Here is a 19,811-nt window from a genome sequence, read left to right on the forward strand (position 1 = left end):
CCTTCTCGAAAGCCGACGCATCCAAGGAAGATCTAAAGCGAGGAGCAAAGGAATCAAAAATATTCCCCAGAAAATAAAATTGTTAATGGGGTCTTAGCTCATTGTAGCTAGAGTATGTTGCAAGATCTCCTGGGGCAGAAGGTACAGCAAGGAGCCTGGTGACCGCTGACCCCGTGGTGACACGCCTGGGGCTCGAGCTCATCAAAAGGCCTCCCCAGACACTGAGGAGGCCCACAAAATTCAGAGAGACCTGGGACACAAGGGTCCAGCTCATGCTCGGGTCTGGGGGTAATCCCATCTTGCCATATTTTCTTCAGACCCAGGACATCCACCTCTTCTCCCAAATCAGCCCTTTCTCTAGATGTCTTCTTTCTATCCATGGCACCAGAATTCTCCCAAACTGGTCAGCTTCAATGTCCCATTTTCCAACCACCCTTCAAATACCCACCTTCCAACCTAACATCTAGACTTCAGATCGCTTGTCTCCAGAAAGGATCCCTCCCAAGTACCTCGTTACACCAAGGCATCAGAAATGCATTCATTCGGTATTGTGCCCAAGCATTGGGCAAAGAGCTCCACAGATAAGTAAGGAAGGGACAGTCATTTAAAGTAACTGTTCAAGAATAAACTCAGGATTCACACTGTTTTCTCTATCTAGAACGCCCCCTTCCTTATCTTCTTCAAGCTTTAAACACAAGTTAGGAGACGTGATCTCCTAGAAGCCTGCTTTGAATCCACCCCCAGCGGACTTAGGTGTCTCTCCTACGGACTTTCAGACGTGCGGATCTAGATCACTGCACGGGCACTCCACTGATGTGCGTGCCTGTCCCCCAGCCAGACTGTGGGATGTGAAGACAGAGACGGGGCTGTATTCATCTCTGCATTCCTAGCACTTAACGTAGAGCTCAGCACACGGTGTTCATTGCATGTTTTTGAATCAATGAATGAAAACTAGAAATCATAGAAAGTTGGGGAACAGAAAAAGAAGTATTCATTTCAACTGGGGCAGTAAAGACAATTTTCATGGAGGAGATGGTATTTAAGCAAAGCGCTGAAGCATGAACAGGATTTCCAGAATGTGAAAGGATCAAGGGCTTGAGGGGGAGGGCTGGTATGCAGAGGATTATTTTTTAAAACCTAACAGATTCTCTCCACCTCTAATCTATTACTTTTCTAAAAATCATCTTTCTTATACTTCACCACTTTTTTTCCCCCCCTTCCTTACTGGTGGACAACCTTCAGTGATTCCTTTCTGTCTAACACAGTGCAATTCAAGCACGTTAGCTTGCATTCAGGGGTCTTACTCTTGCTGTCCTATGCTTTTTTTCTGCTAACTTTGGTCCTCTGGTCACCTACTGTGTGCACACATCGGGCCCGTCTGCAATCAGTCCCCTGTATCTTGATTTTGTCATCTCCTTGGCTGTCCCCTTCCTTCACCCCTCACCTGGATGCTTCCCCCGCCCCACCCTTCTCCCACTCTCAACAGCCCTCTGTCTTTGCAAATCCTACCTCCTCATGGGATCCCCCTTTGCCGCTCCAGACCAGAACACTTTCTTCCTCTAGGTAACTTGATCGAACTATTCTTTTACCAATTCATCATATGCTATACTGTATAGTTTTCTAACTACAAGTCCACTGTGTCCCTCTTAGGAGGACCCAGACAAGGGACCTACAGGCTAAGATAATGGATGGTGTCCCTCTGTAACATGCACAGTGTCTCAGACAAATACTCTACTGGCTAAAAATTCTCACTGAATTAAATACTCCTCTAAGGATCTACGAGGGGTCTGTAATTCGGGCAGATACCTTCTTATTCAGGTACCAGTGGATAGGGTGCTTATGACAGAAAATTTAATGAGAATAAAATTCTATTATTCGTTTGTTACAAAATGACTAACTCTGCCTCTGTTACGAAATAAAAACTTCCCACTTCTCTCTTTTGTTGATAAAATTACAGTCACAGTTACTCCTACCTTGTCTACACAGCCAAGGTAATGCCTTTTTTTTCTTCATACTGGGTGACTAGCCCTTTAAGACAGGTGCACCCTTCCCACTGTTTTCACGCCAGCCCTTGTAACTGTGGGACTCCTTCACGCTCTTCAGCCTCCCAGGCTTTGCCTCGAGTCAAACCACATCAATACCAGTCTCAGACCTAATCGTGAAAGACATCGGGAGGCAGAGGGCTCAACACTTCATCCCACACAACAGGCTGTGGGGCATGGAGAATCCATCGCCTAACCTTTCCCAGCCTCTGTCCATCTGGGCCCCACTGTTGGATGTCCAGGCTTGACAGGGAATGCTTACCAATGGGGAACTGTAGCAGGATTTTTTTCCCCCATCCTTTGGTCCCTATTGTGTGTTCAGCTGCTGGAGCTAGCTGCTAATCAAAGCCAGAGGCTCTCATACACAAACACAGCATTGTGGCCTCCCCAGGGCTGGAACACAGCAATCCAACAATTTAGTCAGGTGATAGCAGGCCCAGACAGAGCATCTCCCGGACACCCTCCTGCCTGTGTTCCCCTGTCCCTTCCTCAGCACAAGCCCCTTGAACCACCAGGCCAGGCCAAGTGATGCTTGAGGAGACAATGGAAAATGAACCAATACATGATAATATGCAGCCGAAGAGGTCTAGCCTAATGACAGACTTCTTTGTCCAAGGGAGGGTATTCTCCCGATCGGTGGGAGGTAGAAATAAATTACACAGTACAAGACCTTATTTCTAGACCCTGGCCAGGGGAAAGAAGGGAATACTGAGCCAAAACCTCTTCAGATACTCACGGGACCCTTGTCATGGACCAGGGGGAGGGAGGTAGAACAGCACGCTGCTTAAGAGCCCTGTGGTCAGAACTATTTGGACTACAATCTTAATTCTACCTCTCACTAGCCTGTGATCTTGGACAAGTTACTTAACGATCCTGAGACTCTGTTTCCTCATTTTTAAACTAAGAAGGAAAATGGTCTTTCTCCCACGGGGTTGTTGGGAGTATTTAATCTGGAACTGAATGTAAAGTTCTAGCACTGTGTCCTACACGTAGAAAGCACCCGGCAAAACATTAGATAGCATTATTCGAGCTGGTGGATGGTGCTCAGAAGGGAAAAAGGGGAGGAAGTCACACAAAGAGTGAGCAACGTCTGCAGCTTCTAGAAATCGCTGATGGTAAGGGACAAAGTCTGGCCCTGGAAGTTCCCAGAAACAGCACCTCAGAGGTGCTGGCAGGTCCTGAACTTGACCAACTGCCATGTGCGCCCAGAGCACAGCAAGGGAAGCGAGGGATGCCAATGGCCAGCATGAAGCCTGGATAAAAAGATGCCTCATAACAGCAGAAGGCAGGCCTCTGGGTGTCTGAACATTGATAGTGAAAATATCCCTGAGTATGAAGGATCGAGGGGAAAAGAAAAGCTGGAGATGCCAAGGAAAACAATTGCTCAGGTCACAATTTGCGGCTAGGGCAGCCAAGTAATATTAAATCTTGCCAGGGTTGGCGGGGGGAAACCAGTGGGGATGGGAGGTGGGGGGTAGAAACTAGGTAAAATGTTATCCTAATTCTATGAAGCAACAAATGTGAATTGAGTACCTGGCTCTATGCCAGTTGCTATTTGGGCAGTGATGAAGAGAAAGAACTAGAAATGATTACCAAGCAATAGAGTTTTAGAAAGATGAGATTCAGTGACAAGACACATGACCACTGAAACTCAGAATTAATATAATGATTTCCATTAAATACAAAGGACCAATGACCCAAAATGATTTAACAACTGAAGCATCTTCAGAGGCTCCTGAATGCCTCAATCAGTTAAGCGTCCGACTCTTGATTTCAGCTCAGGCCATAATCTCAGGGTCATGAGATCGAATCCCACGTCGGGCTCCATGCTCAGCAGGGAGTCTGCTTGGGATTCTCTCTCTCCCTCTGTCCCCACCTCCCCACTCGTGCACACCTGCACACATACCCTCTCTATATAACAAAAAATAAAAGCTTTTAAAAAAATGGAAGCATCTTCATATGGAGATCAACAAATGGAAATAGTATCAGATGTTATCTTGAGGAACAGGTCCTAAGATCTGCAGATTTGTTTCAAGAAACACCAGTCAATATTTGTATGTCTTACCCTTTCTAGTATGTACCTCAAGTGTCCCTCCGTGAAGCCTTACTAATTGGTCTGTACTTCACTGCCCTGTTTGTTACCTCTTCCAACTCAGAGGTTCCTGGCCTCTCTGCAGGTCTCACGGATATCCCAACCCCACTGCAGCATGATGAGTCATAACAGATACAAATATTTAACACTCTCAAGGGACAGAGTGTGATTTTGTTAAAATTGCACCAAGAATAGAGATAAGCAATCCCTTATCACTCTGGAGTCCATCCCCTTTTGAGAAAAACAGCCTCTAATACTTAGGTTGATCTTCTTCACCAAAGATATACTTAAAATCACGGTAAGAAGAGTAGTTACACTTTCCCCCGATTCTGTATTGGTTTTCAAATGTTGCTTAGGTTCTAATGGATGATAATAACCTGGGCCACACCTTGGTGTGAACTTGGAAATCAGATAAGGAAGAGGTCAGTTGGAGGAGGGAAGAAGACAAGGGGATACCAATTTGTTCTTCAACATAATATTGGACTTTTTAATAGAAAGGGCCAAGCCTAAACTTTTTCTAATTTAAACAAGATACTTAACATTACCCATTACAGCTGATAAATGGATGGCAAGGTACAAAGCCAACCCAGGAAGCTCATTGGCATGTGTGCAGCCAAGCCGTGGGCCTGGAGGATCCTGCTGTGCTCCAGGGCATGAAAGGGAGCCTCTCTGTCTCCTCCTTGATCCCCTTTCATGATCCCTCCTGAGGGTGGAGAACACATGGATGGAGACAATGGGCTAGAGGACGTGCACCTTTATGGAAGAGTTGGCTCCAGCGACCAAATCGTCTACCTCTCGGTCTTGCACCCAAGATTGTTCAGGTCCTAATTGAGACACTGGAATTGCTGCTACTGTTTTTGTCTTCAAAAGCTTCCTCTGAGAAGAACAAAGAGGGGCCACGGTTGCTCCACAAGAGCTTGACTTCATGATGTCTTTATACCAAGAGGCATCAAGAGCCCAGGAGATTGGGAAAGCAAACAAGACCAATCCAGCCCAGAGAAGTCTCCTAACAAACCCCACCAGAGCCAGTGGGCTCATTGGTTCCTCCACAGTGGAGGAAACCTCAACTCTATCTAACAGAATTTTCTGGGAGGCCTGAAGTTCCTCTCCCCAAGCACAGGGCTTCCGACTATCAGGTTTGGGGATGTTTTCCCTAAAATCTCAAACCAAGTCCACTTCCATTTCTTTTGTCTACTGGTTCTGCTGCCTTTGAAGTTAACCACTCTCATTTTAACCACTTGCAAGAGCACATCACTGGATGAGACGTGAGACACCCAGAGTTAGGCTGCCTTTTGGAAACATGGATCTATTTTGAGAGAAATTTGTTAGAAATCCACCTCTACCCACTAACTCCTGCTGAATTATTCTGATCTACTTCTCCAAACCAAATTCATTTATGACAGCCTTGAAGTTACATCTCCAAATCCCCAGATATCACATATCAGAGGGCAAACTCTGTGATCCCTGTCAGACTAAAACCGCTATTTAAAAAAGGCTAAAAATCATTTCAGGCTCAAGTTGGTGGGAATCCCAATACTGACATAGACAATCAAAGCGTTTAACTACCGCCTGTCCTCTCCGATCAGGAATGTGGTTGTCAAACGCCAATTTGATCTGACTCACTTTCAACTAGAGCCAATTTGTACCTTAGTCATTCCAAGTAACAACAGAGCAAATGGACAACTCCCCACTGGGTGCCAACGCATCAAAGAGCCGCAGGCTTCAAAAGGTCTGCTGCCCCCGCAGGTTACCCACCTGCAGTGCTTTGGGCCCAGAGGGTGCCTAGCCTCCTGGGAGTGGCTAAAGGGGTTAGATGGGCCCTGGGCAAGATCAGGCAGCTGTGGCTTCCCTGGGGACACTTTTACCCCCCCCCCCCCCCGCCCCCGCAAACACACACATGTATCTGGAAGGGTCCTCAAGGATAAGAATGGAAGATACTGTTTACTCAGCTTGACCTTTAATTGGCATACACTAAATTCCACAGGATTGCTAAATTCCACAGGATTACGTGTTCTTGGTTAAGCAGTACATCCTTTGCTGGGACAAAGATTTTGTTTGTTTGCTTCCAGGGATTATATTTGTTTTCATTTTTCTACTTCCAACTTTATTAGGAGACTCTGTAATAGTAATTGACTAGCTTTTTTTTTTAGGATTCAAAGTTCCCGATGTCAAGCTAAATAAATTGAATTTCCATCTTAATTGGCCTATTTAGTAAAAAACAAATGCACATGAATGTGTGTAAAGCTATTAAAAATATAGCATGCATTAATTATAATGTTGGTTTTTGAAAGACATATCATTATTCATTCAACTACTTTTTAAATAGTAGATCAGTAGATCTAAAACTGTAGATGTAGGTCAGAGATATCAGTAGATCCTAAAACTGTAGATGTCAGAGAGATCAGTAGATCCTAAAACTGTAGATGTGTATCAGAGATATCAGTAGATCCTAAAACTGTAGATGTATATCAGAGTGTTAATAGCAGTATCTGTTTGGAGCAAGACTGAGTTTTTCTTCTTTATAGTTTTTAAAACTTTGAGCATCTTATACCATGAACACATATTTTTCTAGGATGAGGAAAAAATGATGTTTGTTTCAGGTATATATTTCTGTTTTTCTAATAACAAATATAATAATGAAAAAACCTTTATTATTTTTCATATGATTAAAGTGAAGCCACCTTTTCACAAGTTTGACATGCATGGAGCTATATTTGAGATTCTGAATATTGCCAAAGACATTGAATTTAATAGTTAAATGTATGTTGTAAATTAAAAAAGAGGATAGGAATAAAGGCTCTTGTTACAAAATTTAAGTATCTAAATTCGTTAAAATAATCTAATAAACTACCTGCTTCCCTTCCTAGAACAGTTCAGTCTTCCTCAGTTATACCCCTTGGACCACATCCACAGAAATATATTGCACAGAGAAGGCAACATTTTTTTTTTTTTTGTAGAAAATATTTTTTGAACAACAAAATTGACCCTTGCCTAAGATTCTCCAAAGCTGCAGGGTATTTCTTTTAAGCTAAAGATCCCACTTCAGGCTTAACATGGACGCCCCATAGGACCAGCTTGCACATACCCACTTACAGCCCCTATGGTGTTCTTCGGATCTCAAATGAAGACCACTATCTGTCAAAACCTCAGGGATGATCCTTGGATATTATGGGCAAGAATCCCAGGGCTAGGTTTAGAAAAGGCTACATTATTAGCAAACAAGGAAGGCCGGTGTGAAAATATCATTTGAAAATTGTGTGTGGTCTCCATTTGTTTTAGCTTGAGTGAAGATTTTCTATTACCCAAGAATGGTACTGAGATATGTTCCTTATTGCTTAAACCTGGCTCTGAGGCAAAAATCTCTGGCTCCTTCTCTGGGGAGCCCAGCGTCTTCTTGGAAATCACAAAGATGGAGGACACCTGCTCGACTTCCATTACAGTATGGAAGGGACAATCAAGGAGAATCCTACTCAAAGCCTAAAGAAGAGAATATTCTAGCATCAAGAAGACAAATGATATTATATCCTTTTCATACTAAGAGTGAAGTTTCCTAAACACGTCTCACTAGCTTTTAAGGCCAATTAAGGCAGCAGGATTTGGATCACTTGTCCACTCCAGGGAAAGCACTGGAAGGAGATAATTGTACACACCTGGCAGGGGGGCCTCTTACTCTAAGGGTCTTCAGCTGAGGCAAGTAGGAATTCAGATGGTGATTGCGCTTTTATAAACAACCAAACACTGTAAATATTTGGACATGAAGTATAGGCATGAGCAGCTTTTGCCTGTAGCAAGAAGGGTTATTGCCCATGACCCTCAATGTTTGTATTAAGCTGTGAATGTCATGACCGGAGAGTTCGGATCCCTCTCCCATTCTCTCAAGTTCGTTCATCTCCACCCTGGTGGCTGGCTACTCAAAGTCAGGTCCCCGGGCCAGCAGCTGGCTATTGCTATCGCTGTAGGAGACGTGCAGGCTCTATGAGTTTGCCGAATGCCTGCTAAACCACAGTCTGCATTTTGGCAAGATCTCCAGGGGACTGAAATGCCCGTGAAAGTGTGAGGAGCGCCTGCTACAGTGTAAACAGTGTTGCTATTCAATTGCAAAGACTAAATTTAGCAAGCATAACGGATTGAAAAATTTGGTATGTCTCCTTGACAACTCTTAGGAAGAACTATAATATAATATTTAGTAAAAGAATGCAAAACCATTTTAGTTTAGCATTTTTTTTAGGATTGTCTTGGGTTTTTTTTTCTCCCCCCCACTCCGACTCAGATTTTCGTTTCTTCATACCCTTCACACATCTCTCCTCCTACTCACTTCAACCGGTCAAACGTACCTTCGGGCACCTTAAGCCATCTCTAGGCATCCTCAGAAAGTGACAATGACAAGCAGCAGAATCAGGGAAAAAGAAAGAACTGGCCCCACTGATTTTATTACGAACCGCTCACATCTAGCGTAAGAGTTTACAGTTTATGAACGCCGGATTGTCACAATGTACCTTTATCACCGAAGGCAAAGCAAGTGATACCATCACCATCCTCACCGACACCTGACGGCTAAAAAATCCTGAGGTTGCATGAGATTCCATGACACACGCACCATCCCACACCGAACAACAGGCAGAACTGCAAGGAAACCATGTGGGTTTCTGCAGCTTCACCTGGACTCCTTCCTCTGAGCTCATGCTTCCTTGGTGGTAGCAGGAGTCAGGGAGAATGCGGTTATGGGCATCCCCAGTGTCAGCAATGGGATGGCTGCATTGGACTGGGGGGTGCCCTGAACGCACAATGCTCTCCTAGATGCTACAAGAAAGGCCACGGTCAGCAGAAGCCTGATTTGGAGACCCCAGGCCTTAAGCATGACCACACGTTGTAGGTTTCTTTTCAGAGGAAGGGAGTTTGGGAGCTGCCTTTGCAGAGAATGATCTGAGAGTGTGGAGAGCAGCAGAAGGGTCTCATCCAGGTTTCCGTCTGCCTATTTGAGAACGCAACTGGGCCTGAGAAATAAAAGCCGTGGGGGAGCGTGGTGTCATTGGGCACAGTGTCATTGTGTCCCCCCCGTAATTAACACCTTCATCACCCTCATCCAACACTCCCTAGCTATCAGACTCTGGGTTCAGTCCTTCATGTTCATTTTCTCGATTAATAGTCATGGCAATCCTACAAGGGAAGTATTTGTGCTCTCATTAAAATGAGAGACCAGGCAATTGAAGAAAAACTACAGTATCTGCTGATGGTCACAGAGCTAGTAGTATTTCTGTGGTTTCTGCCTTGATTTCCTTGACCGTGGAGCTCAAATATGGGAGTGTTAGAGCTAATATGTCTACTGCATCACCAGCATCCAGGTGGCCTGTCACATGTCCAGGTTCCTTGATTCCACCCCTTAAGTCAGAATCTGTAGGGATGGGCCCCAGGCATCTGGAAGCTAGGACAGGACTCTAGTTATTCTGATAAGCACTGAAGACAGGGAACCACTACCCTAGGTTATTTGGCCTCGTACTATATATACTTTGGAGTTTAGGTTTGATATAAGAGGCAACTGGGACATGAAAATTAATTAGCCAAAGGAAGAAATGGCATTATGTTATAGACGAGAACAAAATACCCAAAGTAGGAATTTTAAAACCTTTAATTTTTTTTTAAGATTTGTCAGAGAGAGAGAGCATGAGCAGGGGGAGAGGCAGAGGGAGAGGGAGAAGCAGGCTCCCCGCTGAGCAGGGAGCCCCATGCAGGACGTCAATCCCAAGACCCTGGGATCATGACCTGAGCCAAAGGCAGATGCTTAACGACTGAGCCAACCAGGCACCCCAAAATCTTTAATACTTTCATGGCACTTACTGAGAGGTCACCTTAACCTCTCTAAGCTTAACTGTATCCGTTTGGGGAAAAAAAAAATCTTTCTCAGCCTACCTAACTAGAATTGTTACAAAAATATAAAAAAATAAATGTAAAAAGTCCTGAAAAGCAAATGTTTTATAGCCACATTGGAGTTATGATGAAAATAAGTCTTCAAGTGAGTAGTCTTATAGCTTTGAATTACATGGTCTGTTAAAGAAGAGATAAGTCAGATTTCTCTCCCCATTATGGAGGTAGCCATGAGTCAGAGACCATTCAAGGTTTGGGCATAAAGTGGACGAGGGGCAGTATGATTAGGAAGACAGGTCAGAGAACTGGCAGGCTTAGATGACCCTTGGAATGAAGGAGGTGAAGAAATGAGAGATGGAGAGGCTTTTTATAGAGGTTCGAGGCTGAGAATGGGGGTGCTCAGATTTAAATAAGAAATTGGCACCAGGTGATGTTTAGAGGGATTATGTATAGAGAACAGATCATCAAGGTCTTTGGAGCATGAGAGGCAGAGAGAATGGTATTGAGTCATTTATTTTTTTCACTCATTTCCCAGACATTATTGGTCATTTTCAATGGTCTGGTGCTAAATATTCTAGGGTTCTTGAGATGAATGGGAGAGAGACCCTGGCGTTAAGGGTGCATGGTGTGGGTGGGGCGGAGCTTGTGGTAATGGTGAGTAACTATGACAGGGGAAAGATGAGCTCCTCCAGGGTCAACCCTGCTGGGAAAAGCAAGAGTTAAAGTCACTTGAAGGGGAGAAGAGAAGAGCAGGGCAGAATCAGAGCTCCACCTAGAGGACAGATTTGCCTGGGAAACCCTCCTTGGGTGCCTTCAACCTCTGACTCACAGTTTCATCCAAATTCCACAGCTAACAGGGAGGATTTGCTTTCTTTTCCTCCATGCATAGATTTCCACTGAAGGACAGTCATCTCATGTCCGGTATATATTTTCCTGAAGAGGCCATCTACAGTGATGCGTCAAGTCTTTAATATTATATTTATTCCAAATAACTCCGAGTGAATTCTCAGATGTCACTTTCACTCATTTCCTATCTGCCTTATCACATGGCCAATGTGAAATGAAACCACAAAGGAATCGAGAGTTCAATTTCTCTTCCAGAACAAATGGCAATGAAGTAACCGAAAGACAGTGATGATTCCGAAATAAATATTATCACCTTCTCCGTTCAGCCTTTTTGAGTTAAAGTTCCTTTTTTCTCATTAAAAAAATTTTTTTTAATCACTTTTTTGCTGGAACTGCTTAGGACAAAAACTTTGTATGTACATATCTTACTGTAACTTGTGTTGTAGTTATTTTAATGGTATTCACACATACACTGAGTGGCCCATAAGCTATTTGAAAGCCTATTTATTTTTGTATCCCCTATCACACTACCTGACATGTAATGGGACAGTCAATATGTGTAGAAGTCTGTTGGGATTAAGAATAAAATAACAAGAAGTCCTTTGCTTTAATCTCCTTCCCCAACTAGGATTGTGCTCAAAGCATCCCCTTTAGTATTCATTTAAAAAAAAAATTTTAGGGTGCCTGGGTGGCTCAGTTGGTTAAGCGACTGACTGCCTTCGGCTCAGGTCATGATCCTGGAGTCCCTGGATCGAGTCCCGCATTGGGCTCCCTGCTCGGCAGGGAGTCTGCTTCTCCCTCTGACCCTCCTCCCTCTCATGCTCTCATTCTCTCTCTCTCAAATAAATAAATAAAATCTTTAAAAAAAAAATTTTAGATGTGACACCAAAACTCAGTAGAGAATGGAGAGATTTGAGAGTTCTCTCATGAAAATTGGAGTAGAAACTCAAAGAGTCATGATCAATACTGAAGCATTTGGAGAGAGAGGGAGGGGTAGGGGGCGAGATCTGAATATTTGGAAATGAATGTCCACATGTCTACATTTGGAAGTTGGGAAAAGCAAAAAAAAAAAAAAAAAAAAAAAATGCTGAGAGGAGTGGCCAAGGAAGTTGGAGAAAGTTAATATGTCAGAGAGGTTGCACTAAAAGATAATCAGATAATCATAAGAAAGCAGCGTTGGCAAGCCATTTGTTTGATGAAATGACCTGTAACTTTTAAAGTGTTTTTCCAGAGATGGGGGGGAGGGGAGCTATAAATGGATTTTCACTGTCTGACATCTCTTTTAAATGTATTTGTAATAAAGGATTTCACAAGTTAGCACCATTTCCATATACAAATGGAATTGTAAAACTGTAAGCCTTAGAGAAAAGAAACTGTTTTATTTCTTGAGCATATTACATTGTCTAGCACGGTATTAGGCAGCTAGCATTTATATAATAAAAACTGTTTATTATGGTTAAATTGACTCGTCATAGGAGCAAGAAACATTGCATTGCTGCGGGAGGACCTGGGGGGATGGAGGTGAGTAATCCTGGCTCCACTGAAGTTGAGAAACTAGAGGAAAATGAAGCCAACACCTCTCATAGTGATGAAAGCATAAACTGATCCTAGCCAGGGTCTTAATCAAAAGGGAAACAATCCAGGGTAGTCCACAGAGAGCACATTGGACCAATAACCAGATTTCAGTGAACCAGGTCAGAAAAACGTGAAAATTTCAGCTAAAAAAAGCCCAGCCTTCCATGAATCCCAAGATATGGGCAACCCTTCCCGATACATAGGTACATGAAGGTGTATACACCACCACAGATATGGCAAAGGAATTGGGCAAGACACCCTGGGACTTGTTAAATGGGAATTGATGGCACTGGATGAATAGAAGGGAGTAATGAGAGCCAGATGAGGGGGATAGGGAAGTGTTAAAGTTGGAAGAAGTGGAAACAAAAGGTTAGGAATACAGCATGCTATTTGCCTTTTAAGTGACATTTTGGTTTGTACTAAGCACATTTCTTAGAATTAAGAGTCAGTTACGATGACTCACTTCTTTCAAGATTCATATACAAAATTTGACTTTTTTTTTTTTTTTTTTACTAAGTATGATGTTTAGGAATCTAAGAATTCTGCTTTTAGGAAATACATCATGATGATTTTTTTTTTGATATGTCACTTCACCTAAACCCACTGTGAAGAAATGGTTAAAAAAACAAATCCCAGAAGAAATTAAATTTTATTTCTCAAACTATCTCAAGCATCAACTATTCACTGTATTCTTTGCCTATGCTGAAGAAATAGGGATTCGTGGCAAATGTGATCTACATAATCGAATCCACAATGTTACCATAAATATAACACCCTCTGATGATTATAGCTACTCTTTTAAACCACAGACATTTTAGCTTTTTTTTTTTTTTTTACCAAATATTAAAACAGGGCAGAACGAAAGCCTTGTTATATTTGACAACCTAGGAAGATCGTATGACACTGAGAACTCTGCCACATATGAGACTGGCATGAAGTGGGTGGAAAAATGGCTCGATGGATGGAAACTTGAATTGGCCATAAACATCAGGAATGAAGAACAACTTTCCAGAGTCAGGCTGTGGCCCAAATCCCACTCAGGCCAGTTGGCTCTGGATCGAAAAAAGCCAGCCCAGCTCATAAAGAGAAGATCCGTATCTGAATATTACCTTACACAGAGCAAAGGCATGGCCTTGTGCCAAGAGGAGACAGAAGTGCTTCTGATTATTCATTAGAACGGCAGCCTTAACCTTTTAAAGGAGCCCCAATCAGCATCCCAGCAATGGAAGGGCACAGAGCCTGGACTCCCCCCAGGGCTCCAGAGTAAGCCACACCTTAAACTAGACTCCAAGGCACTCAGGTGTAGACCATGCTTGCTCTCTGATCCCCCTGGGTGCTCTCAATGTGGACATTACCTTCAGGAGAGAAGTCAAGGACCACTCCCCAAAGCCCTACGCCACCATATTAAAAGCAGGAGTGGAGAACTTTTATACTCTGAATTTTGACTTCTGGCCTTCGATCTGCCGTTAGCTAACCACACAGACCATTTAACTCATTCTCCTGAGAAAATTTGAAGAGTGATAAAAAAAAAAAAAACCAAACCCCAAAAAAACACCACATGTGAGAAAGGATCAGAATCCACATGAGAGGTCATTTAAATGAGAAAGCGAGAGTATCTTCAAAGGGGGGAAAAAAAGCATCTAAACCTAAAATATTTCATTTCTAAGATTGATTTTATTGATAAAAGCGATTAAACTATTTGGGGACCTTATTTCTCTCAGGTTATTTCCAAAGATCAAGTTTCGTGAAAAATTCAAACAAGGCAACTGGCTTTACTAGAGAAAAAAAATGCCCATTTAAAAAAAAAAAAGTGTGTCCTGCTACATATTGCTGTATGTAAAGACCAAATGAGGTGCACTGAAGCTCTCAATAAATGTGCAAATTTATTACTCCAAATATCATGCAAAGAGGTCTAGGAAACCACAGAACTATGTATTATAATATATATTATATTATATGTACTGTTAAATTATCCTCATTCTCTGTAATACCTCATTTAAACATCAGGTAATACAAGTTATATATTAACAGAATGTTAATTGGGCATTAACACTGCTCCCTCTTCAAAAATACAACGCGGGGAGCCTGGCGGCGCAATCCGCTAAGCGACCCCACCTGGTTTCAGCTCAGGTCCTGATCTCAGGATCGTGGGAATGAGCCCTGCGTGGGACTCTGTGCTCAGTGCGAAGTCGGCTTAAGACTCTCTCCCTCTGCCCTTTGCACGCGCTCTTTCCCTTTCTCAAATAAATCAATCTTTAAAACAAAGAAAATACAATGCAGTTGTATCCCCACGTGACCAGCTGAAAGAGAGCACCTACTGTGGTCCTGTATGGCTTCAGGTGGGCACTCCTCACAGATCTCACTCATGAGAAGAAAACTGTCCTAAAGGGAGCCTGGCAACAGTAGGGATGGGGGGGGTGGGGGTGGAGATTACCTTCTGAAGATGTAAAGCACAGTTAGAGAACTCACAGCACAAAAGTTTCTTAAAGCACAGAATAATGGAAGTAGGGTATTGTTGTTGTTTAAATAAGAAAAAAATCTGCTCTAGTTTCAATGAGAAAGTACGAGTATCTCCACTCTAAAGGAACCCATAGCCCAAAAGAGGAAAAGAGCTAATACCCGCTCTAATTTCCTTTGAATTTAACTGGACTGTGAGTGTTTTTTAATGATTTGGTCTTTAAAGTGCATAATTTACTTAAAAAGGCACATAATGAAGATGGAAAATGCATGCTTTATTTTGTGCTGGGAGACACTTCTTTTGTTTCGCTATCAATACCTTGAAATATCTCCACATATCAATTAGTCCCCAGTAATCAAGGGGCTAAATGGGCTCTACTGTTTCATCAGCTTCACATTTGCCTGGAATCATGAAACTGCTTCCTTATGTTACTAGTCCCAAAGCTCTTCTTGGTAGCTCCTCAACCTCCTCCCAGGCCCTTGCTCCCACACTCACAGGCACACACCACCTTTCTCAAGCTGCTAAAACAACATGCCCACCCAGACGAAAGATGCTCAGACAGAGGGAAACTTTGATGTCCCGCCCATTGCTGATTCTCCCTCATCGGCCTCCTCTCCGCCCCCCATGCCACCACTCCTATTTTTTTCAATGTATCCCCAAACTTACAAAGCAGCTGTTAACATAGATAAAAGGAGTTAACAGCAAAGTGTGTCTAAACTAGAGGTGTGTGTTCTGTGTGTTTTTGTTAAGGAGAAAGAGGTGTGTCTGTGTGTGTGTGTGTTCAAGACAGGGAGTTTGAGGTTTTGCATGGGAAGGAGGAAAGGAGGTGAGTACGTTCCTTGCTTCAAAAACGTTAATTTCTTAGAAACTAAGTATCCGGCAAGTTAGTAATAAACATACCCCACCCTTATGTACGTGAGCTGCAAAGTTCAAGTGCCCGCGTCCAGGGCGGTGATTAAAGGTAGCATTCAAATGAGGAGACGGGGTTAAGGTGTGTCTTTTAAACTTTGGATGCGACCCTTTCTAGAGCCCCTCCCGGGCTGGCGGGCAAGACCAGGAGCGTCGCGGCTCCGTGCGGGATTCTCGCTGTCCCCCGGCCCTGGGAGGAGCAGCCCCCCGCAGAGAACCCACAGGAGCCAGCGCGGAGGCCGCCGCTGGCAGGCCCCGGTGCAGGCGGAGACGCGGGGAAAGGCCGGGACCCCGAGCCCCGCGGGCTCAGGCGCCGCAGACACACCTCCCACGGCAGGTTTTACAAAGCGCGAAGCCCCGGCGTGGTGCCCCGCTGCAAGCAGGCGCGCGGTGCACAGGCACGCAAGGCAGGACGCAAGCTGCTTTCCTCCCACTCACCTACCCGCACCCTGACTCCCAGACCCGCCCCCCCCGCCCCCGCCTCCCCGGCCAGCCATGCCTCAGTTGGCCTCCGGAGCAAGTCCGTTTTGGAGGCAGCCCCCTCGCAGGGGCTACCAGGCAGCCTCTCTGCCACTCGTCCCGCCATCAGCGGCGGCACCCGGACAAGTGGGCGAGGGTAAAGGAAAGTCGCCCGGGGCCGCCGCCGAGAATCGCGCTGCTTCCCACTTACTTGGAGTGGCAAACGCCGCACGCGCTCGGGCTGCCTTTGTTGAACGCGGCGAGGCTCTGCGCTCGGTCGGGTGCCGGGTGGCCGCTGGCTGCGCCCTCGCTGCCGGACGCTGACGGCCCGGGCTCCCGCTCCCCTGTGCCCGCTTCGGCTCGTCCTCCGCGCGGCGGCTCCGTCGGCGGGATTTGGGACGGGCAGGCGGGGAACCCGATCCAGCCTCGGCCTCCGCTGCGCCCTGCCGGGGAGGGAACGGAAGGGAAGTGGAGAAGGGGAGGGATGAGCGGAGCGGGCAGGGCGAGGACGCGGGCTGGGCGAGGGAGGGAGCGCGCCTCTCCCTCGCGAGCTGATTGGGAAGCTCATTAAAGGCAGGAGTCTCCAGGGCCGCTCTCGCCCCGCAGGAGCGAGCGCACGGGTTTGAACCAAGAGGCCCGGAGATGAAACATTGTTTTGTTGGGAGCAGAGCCCCGCACAACCTTTCTTGTCCAAACTTTCGGCCCGACCTGTGCTTTAGGTGGGTGCGCACCCCGGCTTCACAAGGGGGGTCGCTTAAATGGGCAGCTGATAGCATTTTAGGATACAATTTGGGCCCCATTTTTTTTTTTTTTCAAATGATATTCGGGATGAAAGAGCCCAGTCTTCAAAAGCGGCCTCTCATTCCTCCCCCCACGCGCACACACCCTCCCCTGCACCCAGCTCCGGTTCCTCCAGCTGTCAGTCCCGTCCCACCTGCGCGTCACAAATGTGTGAAGTCCTTTCTTGCGCTTGTCACCAAGAGTGACAGATGTCTGGAGGTTCCCAATTAAATGCCACTTTCCTTTAGGGGGCTCTTTCCTTTCTTGGCTTCCTTGGTGCCTGGAGTGACCTACTTAGTGACATGCCTTTGACACCCAAGGGTTTAGAGGCTTAATCAATGTAGCTCAAACTCTGGTCTTAGTGAAACTCAGAGGCTGGGCTGCTTGGCTTTCTGGATTTCCATTATGTTGGCTTGAGAAACAATGCTAAGGTAATACAGCTAGGGTTGTTTGGATAACCTATAGATGTTTCTGATACAGATGAGATAAAAGTATCGCATAAAATAATTGGGAAGTATAAAACAAATTTCCCCAAACATTTCAAAAAGTGAGTTTTGAGATTTTCTGCTACTCATCAGTTCTTGCCTGCTGCGTCTTCCTTTTACTTCCTTCCAATTTATCATTCGATGGCATCCTCCCGCAAATGGTTGCAAAATAAACTTCCATTTTCCACAGTTCTGAGGTCACATCCCTTCAATTCAGTTTGGTAAATATTAAGTGCCTTAAATAACTCTGAAAATTTACATTTGCTGAGAACCATACTCAACCCCCCAAATTAGAAGCACTGTTTTGTGGCAAGTAGTTCTCAGAGATTTGGGGCTCTTACGTTGACTGCTACCTGGACAAATGTCCCAGGAAGGTGCCCACTAGGGTCCAAGAGGTGTCTCTACAAGTAGACCTTTTAATCAGTCAACCAACCATTTTTTTTTTCAAAAGGGGAGGCATCAGAAATTCACTTACAAACCTCCCATCTATCCCTATACCCAAACTCTTCATACACACACCACATATCATCCTAAAGCAGAAATAAATGAATAAGGAGCTGTGTCCCCTCTACTCACAGACTTTATGTGACTTCTTTCCCCCTTGTGATTCCATTTTCCCAGTGATGAAGCAATATTTGTTTTAGTGTGATTTCATCTGTATAAATTAGGGAGGAATGCACATTGTTCTTCATTATTTTTATTTTGCCAAAGCTCTTTTCTGGAAGAGACTTCTCAACATTCACTATCACTCCTGAAGGGTAGAGTTTCTAGGCCTTTAAACAAGGGGTTATCCATTTTCTATTTCTTCCTAAACTTTATCTTAACATTTACAAATGTAAATGTTGCTACCGGTCATTATGTGCTTAGACTACAGGGTTGAGAAAGCAAGCATGATATCCCCATGACTTCCACTCCATTACATGTCTTATATCAAAAATATAACCCCTTATTCAAATAGGAATATATGAAAATTACTGATATCAGTGGTTCTCAACCAGGAGAGTGTTGCCCTCCAGGTGACATTCACCAATGTCTGGAGACATTTTTGGTTGTGACAGCTCAGGGGAGGGGCTTGCCACCAGCACACCTCGCGTAAGGAGAGACCAGGGATGCTGCTGATCACCCTACGATACACAGAACAGCCCCCACAACAAAGAGTTATTTGTCCCAAAATGTTAATAGTGCTGAAATTAAGAAACCCTGACTAAATTATTAACTATCGTTCTTTTAAAATATAATGGAAGATTAGAGTCTTTTTTAAGGAATAGCAATCTCTGAGGTTGAGATTAGACATAATTTACTTCAACCCAGCATTTACACCAAAGTTCAAGTGGAAGATATGTTCAACCGCACTCCAAAGTGTTCACTCCAAATCCAACCTTCATCCTGCTGCCTCATCATGAGCCTGCTGATTCAAGATTTCAACTCATTCTGTTCATTTAGCCAATATCCTTTGAAGACTCAAGTTTTTGAGTGAATAGAGCCATGAGCAAAAACAGATGAAAATCCCTACTGTGCTAGAGCTTAAATTTTTGTTTACATAAATAGACAAGTTTAATTAGCTAATTAATTAAATTTTTAAAAGATGTGAGGAGTGCCATGGGGGGAGGGGGAAGGCAATGAAGGAAGATAAAATTGCCAATTTGGGAGAGGAAAAGCTCCCTGGGGTGAAATTTGAGTGAAAACTTAAAAGAATTGAGGGAGGGAGTTGGCCAAGTAAATATTTGGGAGGAGACTCACCAGGCAAAGGGGTCTGTGCAAAGGCCCTGAGGCCTGAACTTGCCCCACGTGTTAGAGGACCAGGAAGGAGGCCACTGTGGCAGGAGCTCAGTGAGTGGAGATAAGCATCCAGGCCAGATCATGCACAGCGTTTGTCTAATGTAAGGAATTCCACTTTTGCTCTGAAGAGGTGGGAAGCCTTTGAGAGTGACAATATCTGACTGATTTACTATGGTCCCTCTGTGTTGAATAGACCACATGTGGGCAAGGACAGAAACAGAGGTCCCATATAAGAGGCTACTATAGTAATCCACTGTCTGAACTTCTTCTCCCTGTTTCTTGGTGAAAAATAACTAACTGCAAACACCCTTTCGCACTTTTCTCTGGCCCCCAGACATGCCACGGTGGTTGCTTCAGCTTCCTAATGCTTGCCCTCCCTGCCAGGGACCAGCCTCTCTAGGTGTAATTAATGAGCCCCTTCATGAGGGCTACAGGTGAAAATATGACCCATGCAAGACAATCTGAAACCACAGAAATTATAACATGTCCTAGGGGTGTTCTGAAAATGTGGCCACTGATTTTGC

At 44.5% G+C, this 19,811-nt stretch overlaps 1 protein-coding gene across 2 annotated transcripts in view; it reads right to left on the reverse strand.

The window, feature by feature from the left end:
- PTN (pleiotrophin) overlaps nt 1-16,691 on the reverse strand; it is a 98,659-nt gene extending 81,968 nt beyond the window's left edge. For both annotated transcript variants that reach the window (XM_035021182.1, XM_035021181.1), the window contains exon 1: nt 16,455-16,691. The gene's annotated coding sequence lies outside the window, so the exon portion shown is untranslated. The remainder of the gene's footprint in view (nt 1-16,454) is intronic.
- Nucleotides 16,692-19,811: the final 3,120 nt, after the last annotated feature.

The sequence above is a fragment of the Mirounga leonina genome, unplaced genomic scaffold (assembly GCF_011800145.1).
Source record: "Mirounga leonina isolate KUSES-001 unplaced genomic scaffold, KU_Mleo_1.0 Mir_174, whole genome shotgun sequence".
Taxonomy (NCBI): Eukaryota; Metazoa; Chordata; class Mammalia; order Carnivora; family Phocidae; genus Mirounga; species Mirounga leonina.